Raw genomic sequence first — 22211 nt, forward strand, 5'->3', positions numbered from 1 at the left:
TTACAGAGAAAAACAAAGGTAAAACAGCTTTCTAAACATGGCAGAGGTAATTGCTTCTGCTCTGTTTCTCACCCGTAATTGTTCCTGAACTTAACCTGAAGCCTGTTCTATCAGCCTTTCCAAAGATTTTCTAAGTTACTAAATACCATTTAATAAATTCCTCCCTACTTAAAGTAGCTAGAGAAGATGGTATGGTCTACAACTACAAGTGCAGCAATCCTTGGATTTTAATTCAAGCTCTGGGAGTGTGTGTGTGTGAGTGTGTGTGTGTGTGTGTGTGTGTCCTAAAATACCACATTAGACAATAACATGAATTTGGAAAAGACATGATTGGTGTTTGGGTTGTCTCATCCTCTGGCCAACCCCATTTGGAGAGAGGGATGGCTAACTTTATTACCTTTTATTGGAGGAAGGATACAGTAATAGGTGAAAGCCTTAATCATTTGGGTCTTTCTTATTTCAGTGCACAATCAGTATTGTACAGTATATGACAATACAGTATAGTGGCAATATAGATTGAAAAAAATACTGATTTCCATTAACCTACATTTTATGCCATTGAATTTTTAGTCCATATATATATATATATATATATATATTTTTTTTTTTTTTTTTTTTTTTTTTTTCTTTTGGCCATACCACGTGGCTTGTGGGATCTTAGTTCCCTGACCAAGGATTGAACCTGGGCCACTGCAATGAAAGCACCGAGTCCTAACCACTGGACCACCAGGGAATTACCTAGTCCCCTCTTATTGAATGAGTCCATTTATATTAAATATCCAGAATAGATGTACAGATTGCCAACAAACACATGAAAGGATACTCAACATCACTAATCATTAGAGAAATGCAAATCAAAACCACCATGAGGTATCACCTCACACTGGTCAGAATGGCCATCATCAAAAAAATCTACAAACAATAAATGCTGGAGAGGGTGTGGAGAAAAGGGAACCCTCTTGCACTGTTGGTGGGAATGTAAATTGATACAGTCTCTATGGAGAACAGTATGGAGGTTCCTTAAAAAACTAAAACTAGAATTACCATATGACCCAGCAATCCCACTACTGGGCATATACCCTGAGAAAACCATAATTCAAAAAGAGTCATGTACCACAATGTTCATTGCAGCACTATTTACAATAGCCAGGACATGGAAGCAACCTAAGTGTCCATCGACAGATGAATGGATAAAGAAGATGTGACACATATACACAATGGAATATTACTCAGCCATAAAAAGAAACGAAATTGAGTTATTTGTAGTGAGGTGGATGGACCTAGAGTCTGTCATACAGAGTGAAGTAAGTCAGAAAGAGAAAAACAAATACCATATGCTAACACATATATATGGAATCTAAAGAAAAAAAAAATGGTATGAAGAACCTAGGGGCAGGACAGGAAAAAAGACGCAAATGTAGAGATTGGACTTGAGGACACGGGGAGAGGGGAGGGTAAGCTGGGATGAAGTGAGAGAGTGGCAAGGACTTATATATATACTACCAAAATCAATAGCTAGTGGGAAGCAGCCGCATAGCACAGGGAGATCAGCTCGGTGCTTTGTGACCACCTAGAGGGGTGGGATAGGGAGGGTGGGAGGGAGACGCAAGAGGGAGGGGATATGGGGATATATGTATACGTATAGCTGATTCACTTTGTTATACAGCAGCAACTAACACAACAATGTAAAGCTATTATACTCCAATAAAGATGTTAAAAAAAAGCATATATGACAAATGTTAAAGAAACGTAGAAGAAAGAAAAATAAATATAAAAGCAAAAATTTATGACAGAGATAGCCTACAAAAGAGGATCAGTAAAGCTATACTTTGGACAGAAAGGGGAGCCTAATAAAATTGACACATGTCTAGTAAGATTGATCACGAGAAAAAGAAGGAAGGCACGAATATCTAATATCAGGAACAAAATAGGGCACGTCACCAAAGATCATGCAGAGAAAGGAAATAAGAGAATATTATCAACAGCCTTATGTCAACACATACAAAGTGTTAGATGAGATGAATCCAGAAATATTTAATTTATTAAAAGTGACCCAAGAGGCAGAACAAGGACCTATATTCAATATCTTGTAATTGCTGTACGTCTGAAACATTATAAATCAACTGTACTTCAATTTAAAAAATATAAGACAATAAAATGCAAAAAAGTGACACAGGAGGAAATAGAAAATCTGAATATTTTAATAACTTAAAGAAAATGAAACTAGAATTTTAAATGTTCTACAAATGCAATTGTAGGAGCAAATAGCTTTACTGGCAATGACAGTCTTGCACAAAGATTAAGAGAGACTACGCCCCAGTTTGTTTTATGACGTCAGAATACCTTAACAAATACCTGACAAGGTCATTATGAGAAAAGAAGATACTCATTTGTGAGCAGAGAGGCAAAAATCCTAAAGAAAATGTTAGCAAGCTGAATCTGGCAGTATATACATAAATATATATATATGTATATATATTTAGCGTATATATGATAATATATTATTATTAAGTATTTGAGTTTATTTCAGGAATACATGGTTTAAGTAAACATTTAAAAATCAACGTAATATACCATATTAACAGAATAAAGGGAAAAATAACAGATGTAGAAAAGTCATCTGGAAAATTTAAACATTTGTTCATTACATTGAAAACACAAAAACAAAAATCTTAGTAAGCTAGGAGTGGAAAGGAAATTCAGTAAGCTGATTAAAGATATAGGGATATAATCTTCTAAATTTATATTATATATATTTATATTTAATGGCAAATTATTGAGAGTTTTCCCTCTGAGATTAGAAATAATACCTGCCATAAAATGAAAAAAAATTTTTAAATATACACCTTACATTAGCATCAAAAATATCAAATACCAAGGATTCAATCTAACAAAAGTTGTTTAAAGACTTCGTTGCAGAAAATACAAAAAGAGAAATTAAAGAAGACCCAAATAAGTGAAGGGTTATACCATGCAAATTTGAAACTCAATATTTTTAAGATGTCAATTCTTGCTAGATCAATTGATAGATTCAATACAATCTCAAGGTTTTATTTTGGGGGAAAAATTGGGAACTGATCCTAAACTTTATCTAGAAAAGCAAATGGCAAAGAAAGTTAAGACACTTTCAGAGATGAAGGGTGGGAGCCTGACTCTACTTGATATTAAGAATTATTATAAGAGATTAATTAAGACAAGGATAGACAAATAGATCAATGGAATAAATAAGAGCCTAGAAATAGAATCATGCATGAATGGACAGATGACAGATGTGGCACCACAAAGAAGCAAGGGTGGGCTTTTCAGCCAATTGTGCTGGAACAATTGGATATTCATGTGCAAATGTAAGGGAAAGGACAGAAAATTTTGGTGTTAACCACACATACCATACCCCAAACCAACTCCAGCTGGACTTAGAATATGTTAGGTGTTCAAAGTAAAACAAAGGAACATCTAAAGGATAGCTCTTCATAATCTTGGGGTAGGTGACATAAAACATCACACACACACACTCCACACTTTGAAGATAGTCAAGTTAACTTGACTATCTTCAAAAATTAAGAACTTCTGCTCGTTCAAAGATGCCATTAAGAAAACAAATAAAAAGGCAACCCAAAGACTGGAAGAATATATTTGCTGCATAAAGTCAAAAAAGGGCTTCCATCCAGAATTTTTTTTAAAAAAAACTATTATAAGTCAAAGAAAAGACAGACAGTCTAACAGAAAAATGGGCAAGAGACTTCAACATGCTCTTAAACAGGTACAAAAGAAGGTATCCAAATGGCCAATAAACACGAAATGCTCAGCCTCGTTAGAAATCATAGAAATGTGAATTAGAACAACAGCGCAAAGCCACTGCATACTTACGAGAACTGTGGCTGAAATTTGAAAGGCTGACTTTACCAAGTAGATGAGGACATAGAGCAACGAGTTTCTAAATTTCTAAGGAATATAAATGGGTACAATCACTTTTGAAACCTGGCATTTTCTGCTAAAGTTGAGGATCTGCATTCCCTGTAACTCAGCAGTTCCATTTCTAACTATATACTTAACAGGAATGCATCAGGAATCATGTACAGGAATATTTGCTGCACCACTATTTGTAATAGCCCCCAAACTGGAAACAACCCAACGTGCATCAACTGCAAAAATGGATAAACCACTTGCGGTATATCCATCTATTGAAATACCACCGAGCAATGAAAGGAAAACAAAGCACCAGCTACATGAATCTCTCAATGAAAACACATTTAAAGCTATGTGACAACACACTGTTGAATAACAAAAGGCAGACACAACAACAAAAAATGCATATTGTATAATTCATTTATACAAAGTTTAAGAAGTGGCTAAAACTAAAATGTAGAGTTTAGATAGGCATATGTGATGTAAAAGATATATATTTTATATATATATATATATATATATCATACACACACACACACACACACACACACACACACACACGGGATAACCATAAACATCAGGAGAATGGTTCCCTTTCAGGAGGGAGGGGTGGGCACCGCTTGGGCTTAGGCATGAATGGGACTTCTAAGGCGCTAATGATGCGTTATTTTCTTACCTGGGTGTTGGGTCCATGGGTGTTTGGGTACCAGCTTTGTGATAAAAATTTTTTTTTTTTTTTAATATTTTATTTATTTATTTATTTATGGCTGTGTTGGGTCTCCGTTTCTGTGCGAGGGCTTTCTCCAGTTGCGGCAAGTGGGGGCCACTCTTCATCGCGGTGCGCGGGCCTCTCACTATCGCGGCCTCTCTTGTTGCGGAGCACAGGCTCCAGACGTGCAGGCTCAGTAGCTGTGGCTCACGGGCTTAGTCGCTCCGCGGCATGTGGGATCTTCCCAGACCAGGGCGCGAACCCGTGTCCCCTGCATTGGCAGGCAGATTCTCAACCACTGCGCCACCAGGGAAGCCCTGTGATAAAATTTTGAGCTGTCTATCTTTTCTTTTTGCACAATTTTTCCTGTGTGCTATATATTTCATAGTTTAAAAAAGTTTTTAACACCTTCACTGCCTTGTCAAAGTCAGGGAAAAGAAACCAAATTTGTTGGGCCCCTATACGTATTAGGCTCTGTGCCAGGCACCTGACGTGCTTTATCTTACTGAATTCCCATAAAGAGCCTACAACAGCGATATTATTCCTGTTTTACAGCTTAAGAAACAGAGGTGCAGAGAGGTGACTAAATACCAGACACTCGGGTAGCGAGTTGTAGAGCTGGAAAGCAATCGAAGCGTGTCTCAATCAGCCAGGTTACATCAGAGAGTCTTTGTCTTGAAAGGACTGAGAGCCAATGATGCTGAGACCAGCGGTTCAGGGAAGAGTGTAGTGGGATTTAAGCCACGTCCTTTGGAGGACTTCTCACCTCTTGTTAGCAGTTCAGCAGTCTGGCCGGTGGATAAGAGACTGCTGTTCACAGACCTTTAGTGCACACCCTACAGCCATTGCTGCTGGCCTCCACCTCTATCCACACACTCCCTGGGCTGCCCTTTGGTGACCTCAGTCTCCTTCAAGTCACCAGTGATGTTCTGTGGTGGCTCAAGACTGTCTTTACTCTTTGGACCTCTGCCTTCTTATTAGTTTTCATTCCTTTGGGAACTTTTAGGCTATGGAACTAGGATGCAAGCTTGTTCAACGGTCAACCATTATAATAAAACTGTATGACACCTTGTAGACGCATGCCTTTTTGTTCTAACCCTTTGACATCTGGGGTCTTGGTGACAGTGGAGCGATTGCCACTCCCAGGGCTGGCCAATTCCTAGCGATAGCAAACAACTCACCTGAGTGCACCTTTCATAGGCAGAGTAACCAATTCAGGGCCCATTCTCTCCAACCACCTCCTTTTTGGAGCTCTTCCACTCCAGACCACCATCCACCTGCCCTAATCACCCCACTGGGGGGTCGGGTACCAGACAACTAGAACAACCCCTATGCCCTAGAGTCCACGGAAATTATTCAAAGCAGCCCATCCTTATACCCCACTAGGGGCTCAGGAAGCAAACTCAGAGTATCAGTGGGCCCAGACAAATATGAGATAAATTAACTGAAGTGAATTTTGTTTTTTGTTAAGAAACAAATTTCAACTTCAGTAAAATGTAAAGATCTTATTGGCTTCATTCAGTGATTCATGAATCAGGCAGCATCCCATCTATCAAAGAGGAAGGAGCTCTGAAGGGCTGCCCCAAATGAGAGACTTTTATAGGCAGAGGGACGCAGGACAAGGAAGTTTCCAGCCAAGAGTGGATCATATCAGGCAAGGTCACCTTCCTCTGGGGGAAGGTAGGGGTCCACCAGGCAGGTTACCTCACTAGTTCTGACCAGGTGATCCCAGACAGACTGGTTAAGATTACATTCCACGGGGAGGCTGAAACTGCAACTAGTTAGGTGTTAAGTCTAGGTCTGGTGACATAGGCTTGGCACAAGGGACTTGATTTAGGGCCTGTGGTCTCTTTTTCACTAATGCTGCATGAGGCCAGGGCATGCATCAGGGGTGTGGCACTGTGTGGTACCCAAGGCGCACCTTGAAGAGGAGGGTAATGATGATTGGTGTGATGGTGATTGTGACGTAATGCCTTACATCTTCTCATTCAGCACCTATATTTGGAGGAAGGACTGAGTTTAGAAAGTTTGAAGGCGTGTAGAGCAGGATTACGAGTAAGAATCAAGCATTCTGGGTGTGGGGCAGGTGATACTTACATATCAGCATAAACTGCTTGGAAAGTGCCTTCGAGGCAAGAAGACCTTCTTGGGAGGGAAGGATGTGACAGAAAGCGTACTATGGACCTGTCCAGGAGTCTGTTCCTTCGCCCTGCTCCGTGGTCCATGTCTAAGCCTAAAAAGAGAGATTGAAGGTGAAAATAGAGGCAGTTGCTCTTCTAGATTATTCCAGGCACACACGAGGCTGCTTGGAGGCTCAAATGACAAAGGAGAGCAGAGAGTTCGGTGGGCCTGCTGCCCGCTTCTGGGCGGAAGCCAGCCCAGCTCTCATGCTGAGGGTCAGTGCAGTGGAGCAGGGGCTCAGGGCGGAGGTACTTGCCTTGAGGGCCCTGCAGCTCTGCTGAACCCGTGGGCAGCCTGCTGTGTGGGGCAGCAGCACTCTGGAAATCCCTGGCAGCCTCAGCAGGCCCCTTGGTCATGATATCAACAAGAAGCTCAGGGCGGAGGAACTTAAAAAGACTAATCGTGAGCACCCCGGGGGACCTGGGCACTAACGGTGGGGCTTTGGGGAAGTTACAGGAAGCAGATGGAGAGTAGGAGCCAGAAACTTGGGGTACCTAGTTCCCACGAATGCAGCGTCATTTCTAATCCCAGGTTGGGACGTCGGGGGACAGAAGCAAGGATCTGAGACAGCCCTGACAATTCTTCCTTTCAAGTCGTTCTCGGATTTGTGAGCCAGGAAAACGAAGGCAGCCCCAGTGCTTGAGACCTCTTGAATTTCCATGTGCTTCCACCCTTCAGGACACCTCTCCCAGGTTGCTCTCTGTAAGAAAAATGAGAGTGGCTCACAGCCTGAGCTGGCCCACGATTCATGTGCAGGTGAGCTGCTTGGATGTGGAGGGCGGCTGGGATATTGGGGCTCTCGCTGGATGCCATGGACCGGGGCGTGGGATGTGAGATGAGGGAGCATCTCCATGCCGCTGTTGACCAGTTCGGGGCCAATTAGCGTAAAATGAAAACAGCTTAGTTGGCTGCTGGATAGGCAGCTCCCCACTCCCCAGTTTTTCTGGAAAAAAGTGATGCCGGGTAAATGTTGCTGGACAAAGGGTGTGACTGCTGCTAAAACCGCCAGAGCAGAGATGGTTGACTCTGGTCATGTCCCCTCAGCCCCCCAAACACCCTTCCACCAAGACTCACACACCAAACACCTTCCACTCGAGTCCAAGAGCCCCTCTTTCTCCTGCACCTCCCAGGTAGAAAGGACTTCCTAAGACTCTGGTGTCTCCTTCACTAAGTCAAGGAGCGAGTTGCTTGCCTGAGTTTGTGCCTGTCTGGAACATTCCATCAAAACAGTCCTGGTTTCTGGTCTAGTGGTGCTGTCTGAGCACAGCTGTTCAACAGACAAAAAACTCAACTGCAGAAACCCTAGCATACAAACAGACTGCCCTCACAGTCTCAAGTCTATGACAAGGTTGTTTTTCTGGCTAGGAACACTTATCTTGCCATCCCCCATTGCTTTCAAAATGGTATTGTATTGATAACAAGAACAAAAAATCCCAAAGGAAATGGAAATGAAAAAGAAAATTCACCCCGAATTGCACCACAAAAAACACATCCTTTGTTTTTATCTTCCAGCTTTCTTTCCATCGCACACTCATAAGCATGGAGTTTACCGTGCTGTGATCATAGCAGAGAGTTTGATTCTGCCGTGCTCACTTACTAGTATACCGTTTTTTCAAGTTATTACACAGTTTTTCTAATTATAATGTTAATGATCCCATAATATTCCGTGGAGTTGACGTTCTATAATCCACTTCACATCTCCTTAATAAAATGGAGTCATTCTTCAAGGTGCATCTCCCACGTCTTTGGGAAGCCGTGCGTGGCTACCCCAGGCCTGGGAGACTGTTTCCCCCTCTGAACACAAGAGCATTCTCTCTGTTTTCCAGTTAAATTCCAGTTTGGTTCCCAAGTCCATAATGTTTATTTGTGGTCTGCAAAATCACCCTCATGCTTGCCCTATACAGTGAAAGAGCAAAAGGTAGGCAGGGGCCCTTTCCTGGTGCTCGACCCCATAGTGTGCCCAGCAGGTCTTGGACAGGTCTCAGTCCTGCTCTGTAGGGTGATGGGAGAATGGGAGACCAATGAAGCTGCTGACCCTTTTGCCCTTGAATCTCAGCCTGTACCAAGTGTTGCTCGCTGGTGTTCCCCTAAAGCTGTTGCCAATAGTTCTACCACCAAGACCCCAAAGTGGGAAATCTCTCAAACCTAGAAACAGATGTAGACGATGGGCAGGCAAAACAAATGACAATTATTCATTCAATTTTTAACAATTAGATTGATTCGGGGGAGTCAATGTACACTTGTACATTGTACACAATGTACAATGTACATTGAATTGATAACATGTACACTTCAGACAGATCTGGCAAGTGTACATGTTATCAATTCTATTCAATTCAGTATAACCAAGTCATCTTTGAGCAAGGGATTTAGAGTCAGAGATACTTGCATTTCAATCCCACTGTTGCCAGCCCCAAGCTGTGGAATTGAAAAGCAGTCCCTTAATCTGTATGTTTGTCAATTTACTCATTCATAGACTAGAGGTGGTAACATCCATCTCAGCCAAGTCTGATGCAACCCAAACAAAAGTATAAGCATCTAACCACAGCACTTAGCACCGTGACTGAAAAATGGTACCTTCTCGGTCAATAATAGTAACTAGTGATAATAATAAAGTTAACAGGAACAAAGGCAATCTTAAGAGGGGAAATGGTGGATGTACAATGCTGGCTTCTGAAGGACAGCCTCGAGTCCATCCGATCTCTTCAACCAGATCTCTTCCCCTCCTGAAGATGACCCTAGCCTCTGAGAGCTGTGATTACAAGCACATGCAGCCCAGCAGAATATGGCTGTTCCCATCAATAGCATAGAGACAAGAATAAGTATTGTAGTAAAAAAAAAGATCAGGGGTGGAAAGACAAAACTCTATCTATAAAATGATTTGGTTTAGGTCTCAAACTCTCATCCCTCCTTGATGGTAGAAAATGTCATCTTACTGATTTAAGGCAATTCATTCACTGCTGTTTAAAATTTAATCTCACTTACATAAATGCTCAGTTAATTTTAAGGTTATCCCTCCTACCTCCTCATCTTTCTGGACATGAGGGTGATTTCACGGGAGGGGACGGAGGGGATGGAGAATGGGGCCTGTGCCCTCCTGGTGTGAGCAGATGCCCACGGTAGGAGTGGCTGAGGTGTAGCTGGCAATCCCTAGCCGAGGACATCTGCCCCTGAACCCCCAAAACTCACCGCTGCAGCGGCCAGGTTGTCATCACTCCTCCCCAAGCCTCGTTCTGCTGTGCAGACTTTTCTGCATCTAGGATGCTTTTACGCTTCTGCCTTCTCTCCTATAACTCAGTCGCTCTTACTCCTTTTCGGGCCGGGTTTAGCTGTTCTCCAAGCTCCTCTTTGTCATCTCTTGTGTATGAATAAAATTTGCCCTCTCTCTCCAGGCTTCACCTCTTGATCTTTTAACCAAGCTTTCTAGAATTCAAAACATCTTTTTTTTTTCTTTTCAAGCACCTGGTTCTTGAAATAAAGATGTATGATACTCAAGGTTATTATATCTGCTATAGATTAATTAGAAGTTCCAAAGCCCTGAATTTGACTCTTTTGTTCACTTTGTACATCGGTACCCTACGAACAGTGTATATGGAAGACTTTTTCTTCAGTAATGAAGGGAAAGGTAGAGGGTAAGAGAAATCAAACTAAATCACACACATAAATATCAAAATATTACTCCCTGCAGATAAAATCACTTCTGCTCATACCTTCTGCCTATAGCCCAGAGCTAGCCCAGAAACTAGCCCCTTGGACATCCCCATGTACTCTGTGGATGTTTTGCTCAAAAAGCCAGGGACCAGATGAAAGTCACAGAGTGTCTAAAGTGGAATCTGGATGTGCATGAGAGGAGGAGAGGTTATCTGCCAGGTAGGGAGGTTATCTGCCAGGCTTGTTTCTGAGCTAAGACGATGGGCTAGGAATGCCTGTGATGGGAAAACAAAAGCCTTTGTTACCCAGGTAGGGCAAGAAGATATGGATAAAGGATTAGGAAATCTTCCAGAAGTTAGAGGCCACTCTGCTGCACTTGGCTAAGAGTAGACCTGCTCCCTTCTACATCTGGCAAGAGGTTGGGTGATAGAGTCTGCCAGACTCAAAACAGATGATCAAGTGAGTGGTGGCCTTGGACTCGGAAGGTGTTTGTTTGAACTTCTCTTCCCAACTTTCCTTGTTGATCGTAAGAAACTCTGCTGCAGATATAGTGCCCCATGTTATTCGGGCAGAATCAAAATCAATAGGAAATTATTTTTTAAGCTTTATTATAAAGAATAATAAAAATTGCTCATGCAATTATGGAGGCTAAGTCCAAAATCTGCAGAGCCGATGTCCCAGTTCAACTCTGAAGGCCATCAGGCTGCTGTAGGACCAGGAAGAGCAGATGACCCAGTTCATCGTATCAAGCAGGAGAATTCTCTCTCACTCGGGGAAGGGTCAGCTTTTTGTTCTATTTAGACATTCAACTGATTGGACGAGGCCCACCAACATTAGGGAGGGCAATCTGCTTTATTCATTCTACTTATTTAAATGTTATTTTCATCCAAAAACACCCTCACAGAAACACCCAGAATAAATTTGACCAAATGTCTGGTCACCCTGTGACCCAGTCAAGTTGACACATAAAATTAACCATTGCAGGTCCTTTCTCCCCAGTTACGTTGCCATGCCCAACACCGGCAGCTTCCTGCAATTCTCAGTGACCCCTGACTTACAGGCTCAAACCCTTTCTCTAAGTCAGGGGAATCACTGTGTGCAGAGCCTTTGTGCCATTTGAGCCTCTGTCAACTTTGCCCACCCTAGGTAGCACCCCACTCTCCACAACCCCAAACTTCTCTCCATCCCTCTTCCATCACAAAGTCTTCAGGAAACCAGTACACAAAAGTGTCGAGGTCAAGTGGAAAAGTCCTTGGGAAGTAGAATCTCTGAGGCTCTGTGGTAGAGCCACAATTTGAAGACAGAGGTCCTGCCTTCAAGTCCAGTGTCCTTTCTGTTTTGTCCGCCTATAGCTCCCAAGATTGAAATCTAGCCCATTGCCTCAGCCCCCAGAGCAACAAAGACAAAAGCCATCAGCTGGACCCTCTACTGGAGGCCCTGCAGCAGTCGCGCTCACGGCCTTATAACAAGGAATTGGCAGTTATGATGGGAGCAATTACCAGAGCTTGGTAACATGAGCTCAGATAAAATTAGATGTGACCTGAGAGATTGTTCCAAACACCAACTCAACTGCCTTTGATGTTCTGAATCCCATCAAATTGCACATAGTTCTCTCTTCCTGGCTTTAAAGTCAGTCTCTTCATCAGAGAAATGAAAAAGATCTGTTTTTTTGTGAAAATCTTTAAAGCTCTTTCCCTGGAGGTGTTGTAACAGGCTGGTAGATGTGGCATCTGCCAGTTGTATCAAATACCCCAGCACTGGAGGCGGGGATATTAGCTGACTTATCCCAGAGACAGAGAATGTTGAAAAGGACAGTAGTTGCCCCTTAGAGATGGAGAGACAGAGAAGTCACGTGACCTGCCCAAGGTCAAAAATACCAGAGCCAAGACCTCAGCCTAGATCTCCAGTCCTCTGGTTTCCTCCTCTTTTATGCTTTCCTAATGACTTCTTATACCTGGGGCAAGGTTTGACAGAGTGATTTCAAAACTGGGGGGAGAGAGCAATTACTAATTGGCACAGTCAGAATTTGAACTCTAAAACTTTGATTTCAGAATCTGTTGCCTTTTCTTACTACAATAACTAAAGGAAGCACGCAAGGAAGAAAGGCAGGTTAGGAGGAGGGCAGGGAGGCAGTGAGGCAGGAGGGAAAAGGGAAAGAAATTCCCTGAGAACAGGGACACGTCTGTCATGTTTACTGCTTTTGCCCCAGCAGCATCTCCGTGTTGGACAGTTGATAGGTGCTCGGTAAATATTTGGGGAAGAAAGTGAGAGGAAGGAAGGAAGAAAAGGAAATAAATAGGCTATTACCTGAAGTCACTCTTGCTCTGAGGTCTTGGGTTTTATGATTACTTCTTTGGGCTAAGATTGTTTTCCTTTAACTTCTATTTTGAGTTTTTGGTTTATTGGGTTTTGTTTTCATTTTGGGTTTTTGTCTTGTCTTGTGTTGTCCACATTAAAGAGATTAGGGTGTCAGAAGTCTACCTTCCGGATAAATGGAGCATGGTGGTTTTCACTGAGTAATTTTTGTTGAGTAATTTCCCAAGCTTACACAATAAGAGCGAGGGTTAGAACTGAGGAAAACAGGTATGGCCTTTATCAAAGTACACGGAGTCCCATTACAAGCTGCCTCCCTTCTGCGTCCTCTCATTCTTCCTGTTGTTTTCAGGGTCTCTTTTTGCTCCAGGTGAGATCTACCTGAGCTATAATAGATTGTTCCTTTTGGGTCCATATTTTCAATTAGCAAATCCAACTAAAGGACCCAAGCTGATATCATTCATCCTCTCAGTCATCCAAAGAATATTTATTTGTGCCACGCACTTTGATAGGTGATTCTGAAGTGAATGGGACTCAATCCCTGACCTCAGGCACTCAAAATGAATATAGGAGACAAGCACGTACACAGCGAATAGGATGATCAAAGTGCCAGGGAGGAACTGATTTTTCTGGTGGGTATGGGACTTTATAGAAAACACGACATTAGAACAGAGTTTGAAAGATGAATAGGATTTCAGTACGTTCTTTTTCGAAAATGTGGTGCTAGGTGAGGAGAAATCACTCCAGGCAGAGGTTAAAGCCTAATTAATTAGAATAAAATCCGAAGTTCTTAACGTGGCCTGTGAATCCTCATGATCTGGTGCCTGCCTCCTTGCCGGATCCCATCTTTTATCACTTCTACCCTTTCTCAGTATATGCCAGACACACAGGCCTTCCTTTAGTAACGAGAATCCTTTAAGCTTATTTGTTTCTATCACAGGACATTTGTACTTGCTGTTCCCACTGATCAGATTGTTCCACGCCGTCTTCACGTGGCTGCCTCCTGGGGAACATTTAATCTCAACTCCTATGCTTCGTAGCAGAGGGATCCTATTAGAATCCCCATTTCACAAATCAGGACCCATTCTGTAATGATTAAGTAACTGACCCAGGTCACCCAACTAACAAGCGAAGCTGCAGGGAATTGAACCTCAGCAGTCATAGCCTAGAGACCCAGCTTGTATCCACGGCTCCACAGTGCCCCTCTCACCATCCAAACTGATCTTAGTCATACACTGACATGTTTCATTCTCCTCGCTCTAGAATATATGGTCCATGAGAGCAGGGGCCCCGTCTGTCTTGGTCACCACCATATCTTCAGCATCTGGCATATAGGATACACTCAGAAAATATATTTTGAATGACTAAATGATCAAGAGCTTGGGGAAGAGAGAGAGTGCATAAAGGAAGAAGCTTAGAGGTACACTACTCCTAGATGAGGAAATAGCAAGGAAGCTTATTGAACTGTGACCTCTGAGAACTAAGTCCCTATTTTTATCCTTTCACTCAAAGTAATGACAGACTTGTTGGAAATATAGGACACGTAGGAGCAGGTATAGTGGCTAGATGGTAAGGAATTGGGGGAAACTGAAGGCTTTAAGGGGTGGGCAATCCTTGCAGCATACCCCAAACCGCAACACATAAATGACTGCCTCCTTCTAACCAAGGAAGACAGTGGCTATCGCTTCATGGAGGTCCTTTCCATAGAGTGGTGATCACTGTACAGCAGGAAAATAACTTTCTAAAAGGTCCCCGTGGTGTCAATAACCTAGGAGTCCTCTCCAGCTGGCCAAGAGTAGATGGCCGTAGCAGCTGGTGTTAACAAGCCTGAAATTATCCAGGCTATATTTCTGCAGTCTGCTGCCTGCCAGAAGCTCACGCCCAGCCGCAGGTCACTCATCTCTTCCCAGGGAAGTGCCAGGATGCTCACCGGCCTAGGTCACCTCCTCTGTAGGCTTTCCAAGATGGCGGTGGGTCCAGCACAGTGACTGCTTCTCCTGTCCAGAGCCGCTTGGCCATGGGCCAGACTTGCTGTGGCTCTAAAGAGAGGAGGCTGGACTTGCACTTTTAGATTTTGATTCGCAGGGTGGTCTTCCAACTGCTCTCCACACCTTCCTTTGTCCTAGCCTCTGCAAGGAAGTCCCGCCACCCAGCGGTTCATAGTTCTAGCTTTCCGGCCAGATAACCTTCACGGCTTCAGTTGAATAAATGATGATGGTTTAGGTTTCGAAAGTTATAGTGTGGCTCAACTCTCCAGAATTATAACCACCATATATTGATTATTTTTTCTGTGCTACAGACTTTTCTAAGCCCTTTACAGACACCATCTCATTGAATTTCAGAACAACTCTTTGTGATAGAAACTTTATTATCCCCATTGCACAAATGACAAAAACTGAGGGATAGAGAAGTTAATGAATTATTCAATGTCTTCTAGGTAAAAAGTGTCAAACTTCAAAGTCAGAGCTCTTAATCACTTAACTATGTGCTGTGTTTCATTTTCTCCACATATGCCCTAATCTGGGAGTTGAAGGCACATATCACTACCAATCGCTACCTGCTGTGTTTGGGGAGGATTTCTAAAGTTTGGTTTCTTCATTTAAAAAAGTAATTATGTTTCTTAACATGGAAACCTCAGTACCGGAAACCAAAGATACAGAGACATCTGTTGCTTCTAGCCTGGCCAGAGTTGATTTAGGAACTAATTATCAGAACATAATCAGTAATGATCATGTGGCCCATTGATTCGATAGGCAGAGCACCATTAAATTTCAAACATATGCTATTAAGCCCAACAAAAATATATTCTATCGAGGGTCATCTAAATCCACAATTCCTTGGATTGGACGATTCAAGGGATATGAAGAAGTCTAAGAAGATGTGATGAGTGTTTTATTCCTGGGAAGAGTAGGGATGAATCTTAGATTGGTCCAAATTCAGCCCCACTTTAACTAAGAATATAGGGTTTGGCTTCTAAACCACCATCATTCCTTTATTTGTCTAAACCACCATCATCTTCATCTTAAAGAGCTTCCAAGAGTCCTGGGTCATTCTAAGAGGACTGTCCACACAGCAAAGTGCAGGAAGACTGTACAGAGTGTCAAAATGCAGCTGGACATCACTCCTAGTCAGCAGACAATGTTCTGGCAGCTGTCTGTGAAAATTACTCACAGGATGGCAAAGAGATGGAAACTGTCACAGCTCCGTGGCACACGGGTGTTTGGTTCTCACAGGAATGGGAACGGAAGATCTTCAGGTGGTGACTCAGCTCTCACACGCCACTCTGGTACTGGGGACAGATGGGGCTCCCTCAGGCATAGGATGGACAGTCCCTTCTGAATGGCTCAGCTCCTATCTGTTTGGTCCAGACCCATGGTATCTTTTTCTAGTCTGGGACTGGGAAACCTGTTTTGCGTATTCTTCTAAGTCTATTGATCTTTTTTTTTTTTTAATCAGCATATAGCTGATTCACTTTGCTATACAGCAGAAACTAACACAACACTGTAAAGCAGTTATGCTCTAATAAAGATGTTTAAAAAAAAAAAGTAGTACATTCACACAATGGAATACTATACAGTGATGAGAATGAGCAAATTACCACTATGTGCACAATAGAGATGCATCTCACAAGCTTAATGTTGAGTGAAAGCCAAACCTATATATATATAATTTTATTTATATGAAAGTCAAAAACAGGCAAAACTCATTAATGGTGTTAGCAGTCAGGAAAGTGAGACTTCTGGGGTGCTGGTGATATTCTGTTTCCTGATTTGAGTGCTAGTTACATTGCTGTGTGAAGTTTGTGAAATTAATTGATCTCTATCGTTGTGTGCTTTTCTGAATATTTTTTATGCTTTAATTGCAAGTTCACACAGACACCTCCCTACGTAGACACGTGGGCACCTACACAAGCTTCATTCTCCCTGCCTCTCAAAAAATTAGATGGCTCTGGGTGGCAGCCCTGAACAATTGCTCTAACTTCCTCACTGAAATGCCTATGAAGATAGCAAAAAAGCCATCCAAGTTCGGCAGTCAACCCTATTGACACCACTGGAGAAAACTTCCCTGTGCCTCAGGGCTTCTCGTAAGGGATTGAGAGTAGTCTTGGCTGACCACCTGTGTGATGCCATGGCTGAGTCTGTCTACTTGAAAATAGTAGAAATGCCTTTCTTCCGTCTTCAATATCTTTACTCTGGGTTAGAAACTCCAGTTCTGCATCTAAGGGGACACTGAGTTCTCGTCCTTGCCCCAGTGTGTGTGTGTGTGTGCGTGTGCGTAGGGGGTTCGGGTCTGTCCCTTCCCCCCACCGCTAATCCTGTTACAGTATAAAAGGGGCTTGAAAGTGTTTCCTTACTCAATCTAGTTCCTGAATTAAGAATTCGAGTCTTTACGTTCAGGTGGAATCTGAATCCTGTGGGGAAAATTTGGCTCTACAGAGCTTTCTTTAGAAAGTACTCTCATTCTTGGAGATGTATTTTTCCAGAAAGGATGTTTTCTTTTTTGCCATATTTTCCACCTCACAATTCTTGACAAGTTTGTGGATCATTTACAATGGTATCTGGTATTGTTTTGTCATGCCATTTGTTCGTTAAATTATTTACTCATTTAGCACATCACACCAGAACTACTAAATCAAAAATCTCTACTTTTCACTACCAAAAAACAAATTATCCATAAAGCAATATGCTGATATTTTCATTGTCCAGGAACTTGAGTGGAAATTTTATGTTTATTTAAAACTTAATATTGAGGTTGACATCTATAGAGTGTTTCTACACGTAAATAAGACAACAGGAAACAGTACAAAAGAAAGTGGGACAAGAGTAAGAATAGCAATTACAGAATAAGTGAAAATGACCATAAACGTAAGATACACTGCCTCACCAGTCATGAAATCAATGCAAATTAAAATAACACTAAGATTTTTCAGTGATCCTATTTTCAAATATTAAAAATACTTTAAAATATTCATTATTGTGCAAACAGGCAATCTCATACATTGTTGGTGAGAGTGGGGCTGGAACTCTCCCTTTGAAGGCAATATATTTTCAGATTAAAAATGTACATTTTATCAACATTTAAAAATTGTGAGCCTTTTGACCTTATGGTTTCTACACAGGTACTTAAGCAAGTGTGAAAAGACACAGGTAAAACCTTGCAGGTTTGTTGGTAACAGAAATATGGGAAGAAACCTAAATGTGAATCAATTGGAACCTTTGTAAAATAAATAATAGTGTTGCCATATCATAGTGCTAAATACAAAAAGAAGATGGGAGAAGTGAATATATACTATAATCCAATTTTATAAAAAATTAGTAAAGAAACATAGACATATGTCTATGCTTAGGAAAAATTCCAGGAGAATAGACAGAAAACTATTATCAGTGGTCATTTTGGGGAGGGTGTATAGCAAGGGACTTCACTTTCTACCTTATATATTTTTGTTGTTTGAATTATTACAATATGATTATAAACCTGTTATGATCAAGACAGGCAATGAAGATTTTTAATACTATAGGATATTCACCCAATGCTAGCAATGTTATGTCTAAGTGATGGACATTCAGATTGTTTTAAATTTTTCTTCATTGTATTTTTGTACTTTCCGAAATTGTCTACAGTGAGTATCTACTTTTCATATCAGAAAACAGGGGGCATTTCAAATAATAAGTCTATACAATTTAAACTATAGCATATGATCAAAGTCATGTTGAACATATGGACAGCATAAAGCTTCAAAGGACATACACTTGAAAGTTATAGTAATTAAATGGGTGGTAGGATTATAGCAGATTTTTTCCTTCCTTCTTCTCATTTGCAAAATCAACAGCTGTGTGACGTGCAGATCAATAGTTGGAATGACAGTAGGTTTATCATTATTGTAATTGTTGTGCTCGTTAGTATCTGAGTTCTCTCTCCCCTGGTTTCCTACATGCTTGTTATTTCCACACAGCGATGTTAATTATGGTGATGAAACACTAGAATGAATGGCTAGAAGTGGATGCAGTGGCACTATGGAGACACAAGCTAATAGAACAGAAAGGGGTCTTTAGACTTCACTCCGTGCTGCCTCCTACCTTAAGACAAGGAGATTTCTGAACCACTCCACACATGGAGCTGTCAGTGCTTTTCCTAAAGATAGCCAAGGAGACACATGATCAAGACACTGACATTCCAACAAATAATTACAAATCATTCAATCCTACAACTGGCCGAGTAACCCACGATGTTGTGGTTTTCTTCTCTTTTATAAACAAAGCTGATCAATGGTTGTGGGTCCATACTTTCTAGAACAAAATCCAAAATTTCTAAGTTGCTTTTGGAAGGAAATACCCAAAGAGAGGAGGAGTAGTTGATCAAGGGCCCCAACCCTGAGGCCCCTCATTTTCAAGTATCTTTCATTCTAATTCCCCTAGCCACCACCCCTCCCATGCTGGTCCCCAAGAAAACACTGATTCTTTTTTAGTGGTCTGAGCAGAGACATAAGTCTTTATTTTTATCTGTTTCACATAATAGAATTTTCAAAAACTCTTTCAAAATACTCATGTAGCCAAATAGGCTATGAAATGGGCAAAGGCCAGAAGGATACAGCAAAATGTTAACAGTGGTTACATCTAAGAAGTTGGACTGTATGTTATTATTTTGACTAATTCTTTTTTCTGGGTATTTAAAACAAGACATACACATTTTCACTGTGCAGTGAACCTTTCACTATGTGTACACAGGTCTTTCTTCATCTCAAGAAGAGTTTCTTCTACTGTATCATTGGTTATTGCTTCTAGTTAAATTGTACTATTTTCTACTTCAAGAATAATAATTATCTGTATGCTGATTTTACACCCTCCTTTCTCATTATTATCTCGCTAATTGGAATTTTCCCCCAATTTCCTCTCCATTCTTGAGGAACTTCTCCATTGATCTTTATGTCACTTATATGATTTTCTGCAGGATCAGTTTACTTTTTTCTTTGACTGCTGTTAAAATATTACCTTCATTGCCATACTTGTCCATCTCCTTTTTCATCTTATCCTGCTCTCTTTTCATTTAGTCCATTCTCTCCTTAAGGATATCTTAATTACGTGTCAGAGAAATCATGACTTCTTATACTCTATTGAAAATGCCTAATCATTTCTTAATAATTTGTCCTTGATTCTGAAATACATCATTTTCAGGTATAGGTTCTTATTTGTCTTTGGTTTGACATTCTCTTCTTCAGCAGTGTTTTTCACAAATAGGGACTTAAATGTCCTTTGATGTGTCATCCTGTCTCCCTGGGGGGTGGCTAAGCCCCCTGCTCAGACCTATGGCTACAGCATGAGTTAACACGTGCAGCCACTAATCCAACCCTCGTTTGGATGAAATGAGGCAGTGGCGAGCAGAATCTGGTGGTTTGATGTTGAAAGAGAGAACAAGGAGGACTCTGACCCTGGGAGATGAGAGGGGTCCAGACAGTGAGATAGGAGTGCATTTTAAGCAAACTTTATCTTCTTTCCAGACTAGCCGCTGGGCCAGCCTTGGCCATTTCCCTTCCTTTAGGGTCTCAGTGTCTCCCATAAAGGGGTGACAAGGAAGAGTTTTGTGAGCTGTGAATAAGGATGATGAGCAAAAAGAGGCTTCTGTGATCAAATATATTATGAAAACAGGATTAAATAAAGATTAAGAGGTTTATTTACTGTGTCAGTACTCAGACACTCAAATAGGCTGGGTGCATCGCAAATTTCCAGGAAGTGGCTCTGGTAGGCTGCATTTCCCAGACATCACTGACAGTGGTAACCATTTGATGGAGTCTCTTATTGGACAAACATTTCCTGGAAGACACTTTTAGAAACAATGTTCTAACTTTTGTACGATTCCCTTTCCCACTCACTGGGGCCTTTCTCTGTCTGTACAGATAAGGTAAGGGGGTCAGAAGGGCAAGCTAGTTACAACACATCAACTCCACCAGGCCCCCTAGAAAAACCTGGAAGAGTCTGAGCGGTGGGTGAGGCAGGACCAACTGTGCATGGCAAACATGATGTGGGGTGTGAGTACTTCCTGTCCCCCATGGCAATGGATGAGGACTGAGGGAAGGAACACATCCAATCACAAAAAGTCAATGGTAAGAACTCAATCATAAGCAAGGTCCTGAGTTCTTCTTCCTTTTCACAGGAATCTGGCAGTGCAGCCTAGAAGCAAAATGTATTACTGTTATGTCTGAGAAAGTGTATAGCATCCATTCTCTTGATCTAACAGGGTCACAGTTTCATATAAAATTCAGAGTATTAGACTAGAAAAGAATAAGGAGCTCTTGGACTCCAACACCCTTGACTTACAAAGGGATAAACTGTGGGCCTGGGAGGTGAAGAAGCTTGTCATAGGGCACCCAAAACAGCATCTCGGAGTCTGTACCCTGATCTCCAGTGCCTTTTCTACTAAACTATGATGCCTTGTATATAACTTGAAAAAATATGAGTGTAAAATTTAAGACCAAATAGTTAAATGAGGGTACTTTTTAAAGCATTTTATTCCTCATTCTAAAACAATTGCAAAATGTAAAGTTTTCTCATATTCCCATTTTGACAGATGAAAAATAAATTATTATTACTTCATTCATTTACTCATTTGTCTGTCCAATCATTCAAGAAGTGTTCACTGAGCACCTACTATATACCAGGCACTGTACCAGGGGCTTGGAGTATAATGGTGAAAATATTTGACATCATCCCAACTTACATTTTGATGAGGGAGACAGACATTATCCAAAAAAAAAAAAATCACATAAATAAGTATTATTGGGTTGATTCTGATAAATTGTGCAAGTATTAGACCCATGGAGACACAGAAAGCTGAAGAGTAATAATGACTACAATAAACAAAATTAACACTGAACCCTAAAGACAAAGAATCAAGAGACCTAAAAATAGGAACATTTTTATGACCAAGGAATCCCATTTGCTGGAGAGGCAGAGGCAGAAATGTAAATACCAACATTGTAATCCTCCTGTCTTTGAAAAGGGCTTTGGGGTAGACCCAACCCATATTGATGGTTCCAGACTAATTTCCTTTTTGGTAAACCCAAGTGAATCTCTCACCATCTTTAGCAGCACAGCTTTGCTGGGGAAGCAACAAATAGGCATTTATAATAGTGATACGGAGTTGAATGCCGCCCCGAGCTGGTGGGCACAGCTACAGGGATCTCAGGAAGTGTTGCCTGAGAGTCCATCTAAGGCTTGCGGTAAATACGCCTTAGTGGGCTGTGTGTGTGGAGGAGAATCAGAGCAAGAGGGCAGAAGCAGTTGCCCCGCAGGGCTGGGGTGGAGGTCCTGTCCCACCCAGGGAAGGTCTTTCTTTCTCCTCCACCTCTAAGTACTTGCAGATCTGCTGGAGGGCACTTTCAAGATTTCGCCAGGTTGTGGAACAAGGAATCAACGGGGGCTTTGGAGAGAGACCATACAGCCTTCCTCTCACTGGC

The 22211-nt window shown here is 41.6% G+C and overlaps 1 protein-coding gene across 1 annotated transcript in view; it reads left to right on the forward strand.

The window, feature by feature from the left end:
* ADPRM (ADP-ribose/CDP-alcohol diphosphatase, manganese dependent) overlaps positions 1-22211 on the forward strand; it is a 380897-nt gene that overhangs the window by 333205 nt on the left and 25481 nt on the right. The window contains exon 8 of the mRNA XM_036836895.1: positions 7328-7552. The gene's annotated coding sequence lies outside the window, so the exon portion shown is untranslated. The remainder of the gene's footprint in view (positions 1-7327; positions 7553-22211) is intronic.

This window comes from Balaenoptera musculus, chromosome 20, assembly GCF_009873245.2.
Source record: "Balaenoptera musculus isolate JJ_BM4_2016_0621 chromosome 20, mBalMus1.pri.v3, whole genome shotgun sequence".
Classification (NCBI taxonomy): domain Eukaryota; kingdom Metazoa; phylum Chordata; class Mammalia; order Artiodactyla; family Balaenopteridae; genus Balaenoptera; species Balaenoptera musculus.